Source organism: Idiotropiscis lumnitzeri, chromosome 12 (genome assembly GCF_059441095.1).
Source record: "Idiotropiscis lumnitzeri isolate Australia: NSW breed Sydney's pygmy pipehorse chromosome 12, RoL_Ilum_1.0, whole genome shotgun sequence".
In the NCBI taxonomy this organism is placed as follows: Eukaryota; Metazoa; Chordata; class Actinopteri; order Syngnathiformes; family Syngnathidae; genus Idiotropiscis; species Idiotropiscis lumnitzeri.
The window spans coordinates 12,931,944-12,944,812 of NC_142402.1; the positions used below are offsets into that span (position 1 = coordinate 12,931,944).

The 12,869-nt window shown below is 40.7% G+C and overlaps 1 protein-coding gene across 5 annotated transcripts in view; it reads right to left on the minus strand.

Moving 5' to 3' along the window:
- The window catches only part of lingo3b (leucine rich repeat and Ig domain containing 3b), a 41,967-nt gene that overhangs the window by 22,428 nt on the left and 6,670 nt on the right, over positions 1-12,869 (minus strand). For 3 of the 5 annotated variants that reach the window (XM_088310777.1, XM_088310779.1, XM_088310778.1), the window contains exon 2: positions 9,273-9,348. The exons of the other annotated variants lie outside the window; for them this stretch is intronic. The gene's annotated coding sequence lies outside the window, so the exon portion shown is untranslated. The remainder of the gene's footprint in view (positions 1-9,272; positions 9,349-12,869) is intronic. 5 annotated transcript variants of the gene reach the window in all.

Consider the following 12,869-nt stretch of genomic DNA (forward strand, 5'->3'; position numbering starts at 1 on the left):
CAGCTAAAAAGGGGAGCAGATTAGTTTACAAAAGTCACCCACACATTATCACTAAATTTAGGTCAGTTTTAACGTCGTACATATATTTACTTGTGTCATAGGCACCTCAAGTGAGATTGCAAAAGCGCCAGGGCTGGAAGAGTCAAAAGTCAATCACAGAAAACAACAAAACAATTCACTGCAAATTTGACAATGAGTATCATAAAAGTAGATTTTAACTTGCTTTAAAAGCTTTGTCATTAATGACAATGTCGGGCTCGCTCGGGCCTGTTCGCCACAACAATAATCATTTTCCGTCTTCCTCTCTTCAACCCTGAGAGCAACATTGTGTGATATGTTTATGTTGCACCACTTCCAATTTGTGTAATACAGTTGGCGTATGCACGGTAATGTTTTAAGAAATGATCAGGAACTTGCTCCATAGATCACAAGCTGGGCTCCATGCCAACTGGTCGGCACGCTCAATTCTTACAAGTCATTAAAACTGCTCCATGCTCAACTGAAGCCAAATTGTGACTGCACTCGCAAGAAAAATTGACTAACAGGACAGACATATTGTGGAAAACGATTTAGTTCAGTACGGTAATCGTTTATGGGTTGACATTAGATGACGAATAATGGCATTACTGCACTATTGATGTGAATAAAAAGGTAATAAAGGAAGGCAGATGAACTTTATTTAGAAGTCCAATATTTAATCAAAAGTGACCCATCAGAGAGGGGATTAAAAAAAAAAACATTAACTCAAGCAGACACCAATCATTTTGATTGACATACAATATGACGTGCATTGAATTAGTCTCACCCTTGGGATATCACTGGCCTTATTACTGGTGTGGATTGAGATGGCTCGTTAATTATGTAGCCCATGTGTCAGAAAATCTTGGTCGCTGCGAGAAAAAAAAAATAATGACAGGTACCCTGAGATAACTCTAGGGGGTGCTTAGTCAAAAACCAAAAAATAAAACAAAACTATAATATTATTCAAAACATCACATATCACAGATTTTTTTTCAAGTGACCATTTTATTGGCTTTTAAAGTCTATTTTCTGACTCTCAATCTCATCATGCTACTCCATCAGGTCTAGCCTCTTAACGGCACTATATTACGTACAGTATTTTCTGTGCTTTTTTTTTTTTTGTGCGCGTGTTCAAATACATTTAAGCGTGTGGTAGAAGTAAATGTTTGTTTTTTGGTTTGTAACCTCTTTATTGAAGATTTTCACCAATTGAAGTAGGTGTCTGGCCTCTGGAACATAGCCCCAATTATAAAAAGATCCAGATAATAAAGATACCAGCCCCCGTTTGGCTTTTTTTTTTTTTTACTTTGTTTTGCAAGCAAAATTCGGAGATATGTTCTCTGCATGGTGGCAGTGAACTAAAATCACAACAAAACGCAGCTATTTGGTAGATAGTGAACAAGTCAACAAAAAAAATGCTTCAAGCTGTTTTAATTCCACTCTCAGTTAAAGTCAGGACCAGGAAAGTCTGCTTAACTAAATGCTAACTAACAACGTGAAACGCCATGGGTGGGCTAATGATTAGCACTGGTGTTGTAGTGTCTTAAGAACCGATATTTGAACACACAGTGTGCACCACAAATGTAGAAAGACAATGCAACAACATTAACAGGTATTGATTCTTTATCCTCTGCAAAAAAAAAAAGATTACTACTGCAGCTTACTAAGTCACTTGAGAAACACTTTTTTGTGCGTCTGCTCAGAACAAGTGGGGCTGTACTTTTCTCAGGTCTAACCCTTATCTGAATCAAAACAATTGAGACTAATCATTAACCAAAATGCAACACGTCTAAAGTGTCAAATTGAAATGCAATGGGGATCAGTTCGATATGACGCAGAAACCAGAATTGAAGTCCTCAACTCATGCAAGTTCTTGTTTCAAAATCTGACCTCAATTACGTCCGTCGAATGAATAAAAACGAGATGTTTGGCCTCATTTTGAAAGTCGGTTTTGGGGCAGGATGATTGATGAGGTACACACCTCTGCCATCTTGGTTATGATCACAGAAGTTGAGACAGGTTATAAATGGAGGCCATTTCCTGTCTGAAGGCTAATGAGGGTCCTGATAACAAAAGGGAGCGGCCAACCCAGAGGCTGCCGATTGGGAAGTGAAATCACGTTCGGACACAGCTTGAAATGATAGCCAAGGCACCCCGGCGAAGTTTATCCCCCCCCCCCGCAGGACCTTTACCTGAACGGCAACTGCCCTATTTTGACCTTGAGCAAACTAGGAGCGTGTATTTTTACATTCCCCTTCGAGTCAGAACAAAAGAAATGAATTCTATATTCTTGCTCATGAGATGCACTTGATATATTTGCCACAAGTTTGTTTGTGTAACAGGAAACATTAAGCAAACATCTGCCTGTCATCCGATGGAAAAGAGACAGTGTGACGGATGAAACAGGAGGGAACGAGTCACTAATGATGGACGAAGGTCAGAGCTATTTCGCAGTCTGAAAATTTAATGATGCAAATTAAGCCTGACCCTCATTCCTCTGCCATGGGAGGGACCTACACTTCCCGCTGTCGCTCGATAACACTAAACCTTAAAGCGAGACTCCTACTGAGATCATTGATTTTTTTTGGAACCAGTCTTCCATTTCGTGACACTCGTGACGAAACGGGTGGAATACAAAGAAAGGAAGGTCATGCATGTGATTTGCGTTGCTCGGCTGATCCATACGAGATATCTCTCAATGATCATGTGCAGGGGCTGAACGATTTTGAAAAATAATACAATTAAATTCGCTCCTGTGACCAGTAAACCAGACAGAAAAAGATGAGCTGGCGGGAGAAACGAGAGGGGGAGGAATGAAGTGTGAACGCTTTCATGGTCTTTGAAGAGCGATATGATGCCAGATCCACAAAGGAAGAAATTGTGACGACTATGGTCACATGACGTTGACCCAAATGCATAGAAGAAGGCCAGCTAAAAATGAATGAAAGACCAGCCGGAGCTTTTTTTCTGTACAACGGAAACGAGCAGGTAGCGAGCACGAGATACACGTACATGGCAGGGATGTCATACGCAGGGTAATTGCACTCCTTCACGGATAATCGTGACCCTGTTAGGCCGGCTGCTGATTGGCTGCCCGATTCTCTGATTCTACCCGCGCAACCAATGGGAGCTGTCACTAACCGCTTCAGATATGGCCATGAAGGGCCGGGATGACAAGAAAGACAAGACAGACAACCGGAGGTATGGGAGGAAAAAAGGGAGAAAAAAAAAGAGAAATGGAAGGATGATGATGACGTGGGGGGAAATGGAAGGTGACAAGGAGAGATGTGGAAGGAGGCTGGAACCTTTTGTACCGAGGAAACAAAAGCCTCAGCTCTGGATTATCACTGCTGGGAGATCGTCATCGTACAACATTGACAGCTCAGAAATTTGCACTCTTTAATCCCGTGGGCCCGGTGCAGGCCATTTATGTCCACCTCATTTTATTTTTAAGTGTTAATGTAAAGGTAATGAAAATTACCAAGGGTGACTTTTTTTCCCTGATTTTATCATTTCCAACGTGAACGCTTTAAATGTATCACTAATATGTGTGCATCTAATCATACTCTTTTACCGTATGAAACAACATCTTAAACATTTTGCTTAATATCTATCAGAATGAATCATACACAACTTGAACATTTTTGAGTTCATGTTTTCTGCAAGATTACATTAATCATTTTTGAACAAGGGAGCAATCCTTGTAATATTCTTAATTTTGGAAAGAGAAATTTAACAGAAGATGGAGGGAATAGGGAGGAGCTCGTGTTTTTCAAGATACTAGCCATCGTTGAGCTGATTTTATGCTTTGACTTGCGAACAAAAATTCAAGATATGAGCCACGGGTGGTGCCAGCAACTGAACTCACAACACAACTAGCAGTAGTTTGGCACAAACAGTAGTAAGCAATCATTTAATGAAAGAAGTTTCACGCTGTTTATTGGCACCACCAGTTGGCGTTTACTGTCAAACTAAACATAAAAAGATAGAGAATTACACTTTGTGCATTTATCACCCTTGACACGAAGGATATCTGAACACAATCGATGAGGCAACACATGTAGATAGCCATTTTAACAATACTTAACATATTCTGTCCTCTATGAATGACTAATATTACTATTATATCCATTCACTTCGATGGGAAAATTATTTTAGGCGCACGTCATGTAACCAATTAAATTTGTTATTCATGGCACCACTGCAAAAGGAAAAAAAGTGATTCTGAAAATAATCATATGAAAAAGAATTTTAAAGCTTTTTCAGAACCTGCGCATTTTATACTTATCACAAGGACTGAAAAGTTATGGCGCAATTAAGAAATAAACATGAAATCTTGAAAAATAGCCTCGAACTAGCTGAAAGGGAAGTCAAATCCAACAAGGCCTAAGGGTTAATGTTTGTGTCAACATTAAGTGCAAGCGGAAGGACTCGCGTTCTGTCATGTCTCTAAATTAACGGAAAATTCCGCAGCTAAGTAATCACAACTCAGTAAACCTCAACAGCAAATATCGCACGAGCAAGCAACATCAATCTACCTGGATCCTCTTTCCAAAAATCCCAGAGGAGGACACACACATTTAGGCAAGGGTGTATACTATAAGAGTGTGAATGCTTTGTGACCACAGCAGAGCGGGACTGTAAAGAGAAACAGATCACTGACGAGGACGAGAAGGCAGCAAGTGGATCTCCAGGGAGGAAATTTCTGCAAAGGTCAGGAAAGCAGTTGAGCAAATAAGAGATGCTGGTGGAGCCAGGAGGTAAATGAAAAAAAATAAAATAAAATGAAAAAAAAAGATAAAATGGACAAGATGGAGAGATTAAAAGGAGGATGTGCTAGTGGGGGAGAGCGTGATGAGAGCTCGGGGTGGAAAGGGCTGCATTGGTGACTGACGGCAGCCTGGTGATGTTATCACGGCAATAAAGTGGAACGGCACGGTGACAGAAGCGATTAGCTAATCCACGGCCACAACTTCAAGCTATCCGCAATGACATTTGAGACCCGTTTCACTTTCCTAGGGCTTGGGTTTGCAGCTGCAGCTTTGGCCAGTTCTCCTACACAAGTAACACAATTCGATCTCAACATATCAATTAAAACGGAGGAATGTCATTGTAAGTCAGAATTTATTTTATTTCACTTCGGAAGTGTACCTAGCGAAATATCTGATTCATTTACAGAATACTTTACATTAATCAGCCAAATTACAGGTATGGATATTTTTCAACCTGTTAAAGGAAAACTACGGCCCGGGGGCCAGATGTGGCCCGTTAAACGTTTTAATCCGGCCCGCTGAACTTGAAAAGAATTACCGAATAAACCTGGTGAATGTTTTATTTTCTAAATATTGAGGGTTTTCAAATACATATATATATATATTGTTGTAATGCTTTTGTTCACTTTCATTTAAAATTAAATGTTTTTTTTTTTCTCCGATGAGGTGAGGTTACCAAAACACTCGATCCATCTGCTCCTGGTCTGGCTCCTCTGTCAAATTTTCAAACCCATTGTGGCCCACCAATCAAATCGTTTGTCCACCCCTGTTTTAAACTAAAACTGAGAGTCTACAGTTCAAACAATCACATCCGGATTAATTTAAAATGAATTTTGTTAGTGTTGAAAGTTGGGATTCATCGATACCACTTTTTTAAAGTGAGTACTTCAAGGACTCGCCGAGCTCAAATAATACTTGATAATGCAATTCCTTCTTGCAATTGTGATCATGACAATGTGTTTGATTTTAATCTTTTTTTTTTTTTTTTTTTTCAAAAGCACTCAGCACCATCATCATTCATGATTATGGTGTTTCACTCATCACCTGTGTATTAACTACAAAACGAAATCAGGAAAAACAAATACAAGACTTGCTTCTTGAGAATAACACACAAAAAAAGGCGCAGGTGATACGTGACTTTGTCCAAATAATTCTTGCAGGGACCGGTCACCACAGACGACCAGTCACGCTTACATTTCTAAGCGAGGATTGAACAAACGCTGCTCGGCAATTAACTGAACTTACAACTCAATGAAAAGCTGAACTGTTGCTAGAGACTTAAATATTATATCCATTGACTCATTTTCTATAGTGCTTGTCCTCATTCGGGTAATTAATTACTCCATTAAATGAACATTTTTGTCAGAGGACAATGTAGCTGGAGCCCTGATTACAGTAATGATAACAGACAATGACATTTCTCCTCTGGTGCAGCTTCTGCTCGGAGACAATTGGAGCTGGCTCCAGGAATGTCATGTAGAACTAAAACCCAGATAAGAGCAATACTTAGCCACTGATTTATCAAATGACTTTGCCCTAAAAAGTAGACATAAAGGGAGCGAAGGCAGACTAACTTCCCCGGGGGGGATATTTGAACAGCAGGGTCCTTGAGCTCTGAGAGGTATTAGTGGGGCTCTGCTATTGAAGACAAGGCAATGATAGAAGTTTCTCCCCGGGGTACACCCGGTAAAAACTCAAGGGCTCTCTCCCTCTCTCATATTTGTTCTCATGCTCATCGCGCTTGCTCTTTGCCTCTCAGGGAGGTCATGGCGGAAAAGTTTCAATGATGCCCCAGGAAGTGGGGAATAATAATCCAAGTGTGCATCCACGTCTGTGTGTGTGTGAGAGTGTGTCTGGGCGCATGATCTGTCCTATGTGGCATACAGTAGTGTTTGTAGTCCTGTGCAAGAAAAAAATCATGTATAGCCAAATTGGCAAATGAACAATGATTAGTGATCCAACACATCTTCACCGGGTCAGTTACCCTGCTAGTCCATGGCTATGTTTCTTTAAAAACTCCTCTGAGCTATTTCCTCCACTTAGAGCAAGGATGGGCAAGTTAAACGATGGAGGGGGCCACATAGGACCACACACGTCCGAACCAGATGAATGGCAAAAATGCCATTTTCTGAAATCAGGACAAAATATTTGCAAATGTCAGTTTCTCTTAATTGAATCAATGTACCGAAGCATATCTTAATGTATTTTAAATGATTAAATGCATGTATAAAAGGTACAATCCTGCCCAAGAGCAAACCAACATTAAATTCAGAAACTCATTTTGTACCAATTTTCACAACAACTTCACTTCAGTCAAATATTTGACTGTTCTACCGTATATTTGTCCTGCATGTCATTCCCAATCCCCAAATTAATAGGCCAAATCACCTGTACAATATCGTGCAGTCTAGGGCAGTAAAGTTGGTCCCCCGTTATGTCCCTAAGATACCATAAGTGTAACATATTAAGTGTTTCATATATTGATGTTCTTGCAGGACACAAATTTAGTAGCTCCTCATACACTTCAAATGAAACGACAATGGTTCTTCTGAAAAAAAAAAATTACAAAAAGAAAAAGCTGCTGTTTGTATATTTTTGAGATCCATGTTGTAATAGCGACTTGGAATCTTTCATGGCTGATAGCTTTTCTAAGCAAACTAGTTATGTGATTAAATTGGAAAAACATCCTTCCTATTTTATCAAAAAGACACCCTTGGGGGCACTCTTGAGCAATTCATGCCATCTAGTGGTGAAGATTGTTATTACAACTTCAAACTAATGAGCTTTTTTTTTTTTTTCTTTTTTAATTTTTAATTTTCCAAAATTAATGGAGGACAGCTTCGTGTGAGAGCCCAAGTCGCAAGCTGCCAGTTGTCCCTCCCTGCCTGAGTATACACACATCTCTATGTACGGCAAGGAACTCGAGAGTAAGATAGTTCCGGATACATCAATCTGAAAAAGTTTGCCGTGCTGGACTTTCAGGTCAAATATCAAGACAAATCTATAATATACATATGTCATTCAACATCTGCAGCATCCAACTAACATTCAATTATACAACAAGACAGGAAATATTCACAATTTGATTATTTCCATTCAATGGGAAAAAATTTAAAAATCGGTCTGTTGCATGTTGTGTGCTCAAAGCTATTCAGCGGAAAGCTGCAAAACAGCATCTATAATCACCATGACAACCTTGGGGACTAGTAGTGGGAGAAGCGCAAGCCTTTAAAGAAACTGAGGAGCGAGCAGATGGGTGCACATCACACATAGATGAAAACATACATATCCCAAATATAGAGATAGAGAAGAGCAGGCAAAGGGAGGAAACCAGCTTCATCTTTTCCCATCTGCTTAGTATGCAGTCCTTCCCAAGGACGATGAAGAATCTGTTCTATCTTCACGTGATGGAGCGTGAACCGGTGGGTGGAACAATCCAAAGTAAGTGCAGAGAGGCAAGAAAAAGAGAGCACAAATTGAAAATAGCCCGAAAAGAGTGTCTCCAAAATAATTCCATTTCCTCCCCGATCCTAATTTTCAACCACAGGAGCTGAATTATTCAATGCGGACCAATGACATGCAGGCAAGAGGACAGAGAGTCATTGCTCTATTTGGATTCACATAATAAATTCATGAATCAATGTTGAAATGGAGGAAAGAATGATAATGGAGAGAGCCGGGTCGAGGGCTCGGGTCAGGTTGGGAGTGCTCAACTGTGACACACAATAAGTAGTCGAGGAAAATTAAGATGAGGCTTGAGGAGGAATGTTTGTTGATAAATAAAGTCAACCTATTTATCGTGGAGGGTAGGATCTATAAACCCACTTGTGATCGTCAAAAGAAAATAATATGGAGACACCATACAAGTAAAAAAGAAAATAAAATCAGCCCCATTTATAGTTCCTGAAAATTTGTGTCTTCTAAACTGTAGTTATTCTCTATAAAATGTATTTTTTTTTATTATATTTTGGATTTGTGGTTACTGGATTAATTGCATTTTATTTTAACTACTTGGATGTAGTGAGGATTTTTTTTTAGTCGAGCTCTACATTGAAGGCGCATAAATTAATTCCGACTTGCCTGTAAACTGCAAAAAAAAAGATTACTTAAAAATCAGCAAAATGAAGCAGGCTTACTGTACATCAAAGTTGCTTCTGTTGAGATTCTGTCACATGATGAACGCAAAGCGGATTAGCGTGGAGGTGAGCAGACTGGTTGTCAGCGAAACCAACGTTGAAAGCAACTCGAGCGTCGACATAAATTGCAGCACATTTGATATAAAAGCAATAACGGGGGAGGAATCAACTTAGAAATGGCCAAGGCCCCGTCTAAATAAAATCACAGTTGCTTTCACAAACCCGACCAACCTGAGTCATGACTCTCTCAAGAATACAATCTAATGAACAACTACTAGCTTGCTCACTCTTTTTCTGCCTCTGTCAAAGATTGAAATATTTTCAATGATGTCCTCCAGCTTACCTTGCAGGCCAAGAGTTACAGGAAGACCCTTCCCACATCCTTGTCACTGGACAACACGTCCGTGTCCAAATCGAAACTGGGGACAGACAAACAGGAGGTCAAAACGCAGTGGAGCACATGATTCAATGACACCTGTGTTTTCTAAATGAGTGCGTCAGCCAAGAACGGAAGGATTCCATTTGAAAGGAGCGGATAACCTTAAAGCTACGCACGAACTCAAACAGGTAAGGGGGCATTTAGCCTGTGACTCAACCATTGGCTTCTTTTTTGTACTTGACACATAGAAAGGACAAAGCGACACATATGCGCTCGCCATCCCAAGGGATCTCCACATGGCTCCAGTTCTGCAGGGAGGGTGACACATATATGTGCTCGTGTCAACGTGTGTGTATGTGCGTGTGTTTCCGATTGTGAACAGTCCTCGGGCTTCTGCTAGCCTGTTTGTGTAGCAGCGAGGCAGAAATAATGTCGGAATCTGCGCTCCCTCAGAGCAGCGTGTGTGTGCGTGTGTGCGTGTGCGCGCGTCTGTCTGTACAAAATAGGGGCCATTGCTAAAGGACATTACAGAAAATCTGGCCGTCTACATTGACCCAAAAATTGTAGCGTTATGAAAGCTTTTTAATGGGAAAAAAGGCTAGAAAAATAAATAGCAAAAAGGAAAATGCTCAATTTAAATTGCAATCAATTCTTACTCCGCATGTATCACGCTCAAGGATTTATTTTTTGGGGTGACCCAGTACTTCTTGATGTTTCTTGTTAAAAGATTTTGGTCTTTAATTTTTCTCAGTTCAATTTTCCACTAAATCCATTCTTAACATAAAGCCGTTTTCTTTTTTTCTGCTTTGACTTGCGAGCAACAATTCTGAATACAAGCGCTGTAAGGTGGCAGTGGACTCGACTCAACTCACTTGACAACAAGAATAAATTTGTCAGATGGTGCATCAAGACAGATAATCGAACTACAGCCACAGGCACGTATTCTTTATCCTCTGTGAAAAATGGCTTCCGGTACTACATCTTGCCATTGAGTTGTCACTATTTTCAATTTCAAATTCCAGTTTTTAAAAATATACAAGTTAAAGAAGTACAGTGGCAATTTGTATTTAGAACAGGCGTGGGCAAACTACGGCCCGGGGGCCACATGCGGCCCATTAAACGTTTTAATCCAACCCGCCGAACTTGAAAAAAAATGACCTTGTTAATGTTTTATTTTCTAAATACGGTCGTTTTATAAAGACATATATATCGTTGTAATGCTTTTGTTCATTTTCATTTAAAATTAAATGTTTTTTTTTTTTCTCCGATGAGTTGAGGTTACCCAAACACTCCATCTATCTGCTCCTGGTCAAGGCCCCTCGGTCTAATTTTAGAACCCATTGTGGTCCTCCAATCAAAAATTTGCCCACACCTGATTTTGAAGAATAACACGAGGTGATGATACCATTAAATGTAGATTTAGAAACGACACTTTCCAGGAAACCATAACTTTGAAAAAGAAAATCAGGACATTCCTGAACTGCTATTTTCTATATTTTTATCGACTCGTGTTAATTTCAGCAGGGAGCGATGGGCATAAGAACAAAATATGTACTCGGATCATTAAAATCCAATAGGCCCCGGTGCGAACACTCCATCGCCGCAGTCAGCGGAGGACTATTCTCAGTGTTGGAGGAAAACACATTTTTTGGTCTTACATCTGAACAAAGCAGAGGGATCAGAGGAGAAATCAATAGCAAAACAGCATCCATTAACAGAGTCCTTATGGATCCCGGAGCTGTTCAGCTACTGAGAACCACACTTCAAAGTGCGAAAGACGAGAAGAGTGAGGCACGTGAGACTGATTGACCCCATGTGAGTGAAACGCACGTTCGGATGGACACGCACACACAAACACACAAAACGGTGCTTTAGTAGCGCTCTTGGCCAGAAGTCATGTGGTTCGAGTTAATGAATAATGTTCCCCCTCTGTACCGAGGTTTGGCTGCGCAGATGGCATTAGATAGATTAGCTACACACACGCGCGCTCACGCACAAGCGCACACAAGCAATTAAACAGCAAAAAGAATAAAGAAGGTTTTCTGCAATCACGTGTCCAAGTCATTAATTAGTTCTGCTCTTCAAATACGAGTTGCAGTTTTAATCTGCTTTAACGCACGGGGCAAAAGTGCACATGCATGTTTGAAAGGGTAAAGTGGAAGTGAGCAGCTTTAACATCAATGACACAAAAATGACCTACATCAGATTTTAATGAAGTCTTAAACGCAAGATCTCAATTTAAAGTAGGCAATTACAAGTTCACACGTACGCACACACACGCGCACACACTCTTACGCCAACAGCTTGGAAAGACTAGAGAAATCCATCGTTCGCTTAAGAATGCATCCATTATCTGTACCGCTTCTCCTCACAAGGGTCGCGGGTGGCGCTGGAGCCTATCCCAGCTATCTTCGGGCAGTAGGCGGGGGACACCCTGAACTGGTTGCCAGCCAATTGCAGGGCACACAAATACAAACAACCATCCGTGCTCACACTCATACCTAGGGGCAATTTAGCGTGTCCAATCAACACGCCACGCATGTTTTTGGAATGTGGGAGGAAACCGGAGTTCCCGAAGGAAACCCACGCAGGCGCGGGGAGAACATGCAAACTCCACACAGGAAGGCCCGAGCCGGAATCGAAGCCACAACCTCTGCACTGTGAGGCCATCTTGCTAACCAGTCGCCCACCGTGCCGCCTTCACTTAAGAATATTTTATTTATTTATTTTTAAATAACTAATAACTAATTTTGAAAATCTTTGCTTAGTTTTGATTGGAAAAGAACTCAGCACACTGCCATTAAGGAGTTGCCATAATGATGCTAACAGATTCATAATAATATTAGTCTGGATATTTACCCTTCGGCCCATGTAATTTGCCCTTTTTCCGACCAAATAAGATAATTTCAAACAATTAGGGTGCACCAATAAAATGACTGTTTGCCAGTAATGTTTTTCCCACTTCTTCCTTCCACCACTGTCTGAGATTTCTGCACAAGAGTAAGACAACTAAATGTTACTAGTGGGAATTTTGGTGATTTAAAAAGATATAACAATGATTCAGAGGGTTTGATGCCCACTGTTCAAAAACTTATGAATGAAAAGTATCAAGTTAAATCAGCTTTCTACACCATGCCAGTTTTAGACGCAGCCTGAGCAACCCGACCGACTTTCTGCCTCGAAATTGTCCTTCCGCCAGGTGGATTTCCATGACACTCCTCCTGCGCTGGCCCGACCATCTAAGATGAGTCTGCCAAAGTGACAAACATGTGCAGTGAGCCGAGCACTGATACCAAAAATCAGGATCTACCGGCATTTGCGCCAAGTCGCTGCCTACAGAAATAGCTTTAAACTAGATGTCAAGGATGTTGAATAAATGCTCAAACGGCTTTCCATGCTCTATGATTGGCTGGCAACCAGCCCAGGGTTACGCCGCCTCTTGCCAAAAGAGGACTAGCAGTATAAAAAAGCATGGATGAGGCTGATGAAACTATTTTGGATATGGACCACGAGCAGATCCACAGTGGGGGCTCTAAAAATATATATGGTTGGACCCCACCA